Source organism: Marmota flaviventris, chromosome 14, assembly GCF_047511675.1.
Source record: "Marmota flaviventris isolate mMarFla1 chromosome 14, mMarFla1.hap1, whole genome shotgun sequence".
Taxonomy (NCBI): domain Eukaryota; kingdom Metazoa; phylum Chordata; class Mammalia; order Rodentia; family Sciuridae; genus Marmota; species Marmota flaviventris.
In genome coordinates, this window is record NC_092511.1 from 45,307,084 (window position 1) to 45,311,245 (window position 4,162).

The 4,162-nt window shown below is 32.6% G+C and overlaps 1 non-coding gene across 1 annotated transcript; it reads left to right on the forward strand.

The window, feature by feature from the left end:
- Nucleotides 1-213: 213 nt before the first annotated feature.
- Nucleotides 214-286, forward strand: LOC114092077 (small nucleolar RNA SNORD56). The gene has a single exon (XR_003582615.1). It is a non-coding gene; the product is annotated as a small nucleolar RNA SNORD56 (small nucleolar RNA).
- Nucleotides 287-4,162: the final 3,876 nt, after the last annotated feature.

Consider the following 4,162-nt stretch of genomic DNA (forward strand, 5'->3'; position numbering starts at 1 on the left):
TTCTCTTGCTCATATTTCACCTCATCTTCATTATTTATGTCTTTGTTTTGGAAGAAAAAAAATCTTTCCTTCTAAATATAAAGTAAAAAAGTTGAAGTTCTGATAAAGTTTTATTTTGTTTTAAAGAATGAGAGTAGGAATCTTCATTTGATACAATGGAAAATCTATAAGATCTGAGTCACATTTATATTATTTTATTTACTTATTCTTCAAATATCAAGTATGGTGAAATCCTTCATCAATAGCAGTTTGCCTTTTTAAATGTTGATCCTTTGGGTCTGAGTGAAGCTAAAAAAAAATAGTGGAAACTTTTTTATGAAGCTTATGTGGAGTTTATTTGAATATTTGACTTATAAACTAGGGATTACTTCTTCAAATTCTTATGTTTAAAAAAATATATTTTGTCTATCATATACCAGTTTTGTAAAAATGAATTTCTAAGAACTGAAGAAAATCATTTTAAAATATTCAAATGTATTTCTTAAATTGTATACTCATATAAAGCTTCATTATTTTATTTAGTATTAAGGAGCTATATTGATCAAAATATTAAAGCTATTTTCGGTTTGTTTATTCATTTTCAGTTGTCAAAATAAGTGTAATTGGAAACAGCTGCCTTCAAATTATTTTTGACAACAATTTACTTTCAAATCTAAAATGAATAACTTTATGAAAATGGAACTTGTCTAATTATTATTTTTACTAGCGTATATATTCAGATTTCTGCTCTGCAAATTAGGAGATAACTGAAACCAGAAACTGATTATTTAAAAACTAGTACTATAGCTTTACAAAAAGACATTTGCCATGGCTTCCTCAGTTTTATAAATTGGTTAGCTTCTCATTGGGCAATTTTATACATTTTAACAGATTTCACTCTTCTTTGGTATGATTAAAATGTGGTAGAAGACAAATGAAGTGTTTTTCTGCCCTTTTAATCTTGTCTTCAAGCTACGTTTAAGCTTCTTTTCATTTTCAAAGCAGCTTAATAATGTGATTTGTTGTTATCAAGAGATTTAAAATTTTCCCATACTTTATAAATTTTGTGACCAAATAAGTACATTTATTTTCATAGTTCTAGGATTAACTTACTGCACACTAAATGAGCTCTTGGTCAAATTTAGAAATTATAAAACTATTGTAAATAGTTTTTAAAATACCCGCTCAGTATAAAATTCTTTACTACAAATTTTTATTCTAAATTTATCCCTTTATCCCTTCTAATTTGTTTTAGAATTTTAAAAAGAAATACTGCATGCATTTCTTTTTCTTCCTTTAGCAGAATCTGGCCAAGACCAGAGGAAAGATAAGCAAAGGTCCTTAACATACATTTGAAAGAATGGAAGTACTTATTTCACTGCTCATGCTAGGATTTCATTCCTCTGCATGCAATTACATAACTCATCAAGAATTGGGCTCCAGAGAACTTTGATTTTCCATGGCAATATGGTATGGCATTAAGTACACTGGACTGTGGGTTGATGGCCCTATATTTCCCACATTGCTTTTCTTTAAGTCAGCTTCTCTGCTCTCATTCCCACCCCTCCCACCCCTCATGCATATACTGAGAAGGATGAATTGGATGACTTTCCTGTTTTTGCTTTCTTTTATATTTTAGAATCTTTGCAACACAATCCACAACTGACCCACTCTCATGTACCCTACTCTGTCCTCAAGCACTTTGCTTTTCCCTCAAGGTCCACCCTTGAACACAACCATACTCACTGACTACAGATGACAGAGAGCGACATGAATAGTGCATCACAAACCATAGTCAAAACAAAACAGAACAAAACAAAATGCAAGAACACTGTCTACTATGAGCCCTGAAATGATGAACCTTTTTTTGAGAGTTTTCTGGAAAGTTCCTGTTGGAAGCTATTTTACCCCTACTTCTACCATCTATAGATAGATGGCGATGCTTGCCCATATGCCAACCATGTGAGAAAATAGTTGCTTTTACCCAGAAGGAATAGATTTACTATTACCTTGTTGACCTTGCATCTTTTCCTACAAATATCTGCTCTATTCTTTATTTGGGGAGTTAATCCTTTTAATGACTATATTCCATCATGAGGCATTAGAAGTGAAAATACTTTTATTAGTGCTTTTGTTTCTGAGTTTTCCTTTCATGCTGCACACTTAATGTCCAAAGTTTTGCTTCTTCTGCTTCTGAAAAAGATGTGTTCTTCCTCCTTTCAAAGACTACTTCCTGCACTTGTATCTTCCAACTTCTGGAAGATTGTTCATTTTTTTTTTTCTGACCAAATACTTGTTGCTTTAATTTTTTTTTCATTGTAGTTTTCCTATCTGTCTAAAATCCTCATTGCCTTTCTTTTGTTTTTATTATCCTTCAGTTCACCTTTTTTTATTACCGAAAATCTTATAAGAACCATGTTTGAGTCCTTTGCTTTAATCTAGAGGCATTCAGAAATTCCACAACCAGTTGTAGTCTGACTTCTGCCTGAACAATCTAAGGAAAGCACTCTCGTAAAGTTGACTAAAAAGTGTTGAGTTATTGAACAAAGTAACTTTCTTTCAGGTCGTCTTACCTGCTGTTGGCCAAATTCTGAAACTTTTCTCTTTTGACTTCTTTACATTATATTTTCCTGGTTTTACCACCTCCCTGTTATATCCATTTCTATCTCATCTTTATTCTTCTTTAACTTTAGTTGTTCCTCAAGGATCTGATCTTGCCATCTTTTTTTCCCTCCTTTTTCCTAATTTTTGTCAAATTTCAGGCTTATCTATTGAGATTCACTCTTTGCTGTATGTGGCTGGTCCCCAAATCTGTATTTATAGTTCAGTCTTCTTTACTAAATGAATCTCTCCCTTTCTCCCTTCAAATTTATTACCTAACAGGTCCACAACTACATCACCAGGAAATTTTAGCATTTTCCTGGTACCTTAACATCATTATGTGAAAAATGGAATTTGTCACCTAAATGATTAGATCTGCCTACCTCATGTGGCCCGTTTTTGAATTAATGATAGGAACTGCCATAGGAGTCACCCAGGATTGAGTTGATTTTTCTCTCAGCCTGTTCTTGGCTCTGCTGACCAGCTGAAGTTTACCTCCCTATGAGCTCTCATACTTATCCAGTTCTAAAGACGTAATTCAGTTTTGAGTCTTCTGTCTTACATTTCTCTTGCCTTCAGACTGTTCCATGATGCTGCCAGATTAACTTTCCTGAAGCTCAGGTCTGATACTGGTCAAAATTCTCTGCTCATATTTCCCTGGTCAAAAAACTCTTCAGTGATATGTCCACTTATGGCTCTTAGAGGAGTCTTCTTTCAGAATCACAAGTCTCTTTCTTAAGTAATTGATGTATTCATTTTCCTCCAAACCATGTGGACTTTGAATATTTTTATTTTGTGAAATATAGCACACCAAAAACTGAATAAAAGTCATATATATATTTTAACAAATATTTGTAAAGTGAACACCCTTGTAAACTTACCCCCAGGTCAACATATGGACATTACTGACATATAGGGAGTACCCTTTGTCTGTCTTCCCATTTGTCTTGCTTTCAACCCCAAATGCCTTTTCTTCCTTCAGAGAAAATCACTATCCTGACATGTATAGAAGTAGTTTCCTTGTTTTTCTTTATAATCTTACCACTTAAGTATACATCCATAAACAATATGGTTTGCATTTCCCTGGTCTTGGCCTTTATGTAGATGGAATCATTACTGCATGTGTTATTTTTTTTCTACTGGACTTATTAAAAAAATTAGTCATGCTATTATTTGTAGTTCATTCTCATTCTTATTAAGACCACAGCCAATCCATTCTAATGCAGATAGATTATTGAATTGTTTTCAGTTTTTAGTACTGATTAATACTGCTTCTTTGAATTTTTTTTGTATGTGTATTATGCCACGTGAATCTCAAAGTTAAAGATTTGAGAGTAGAATTTCAGAGTCATAAGGTAAACATATCTTTGGCTTGATTAGATAATACAACACATTTTTAAATAATCTGCACGAATTTTCACCATTCACATCAGTTTCTAATGCTCCAGATTTTCATAGTTTCATAATATTATGAAACATTTACAGTTTTGCTCCTTTGATGGATGAGTAGTGAGTGGTATTTCATCATGGTTTTAAGATGTATTTTCCTGTCATATAATGAACATTTTAAAATACAGCACTG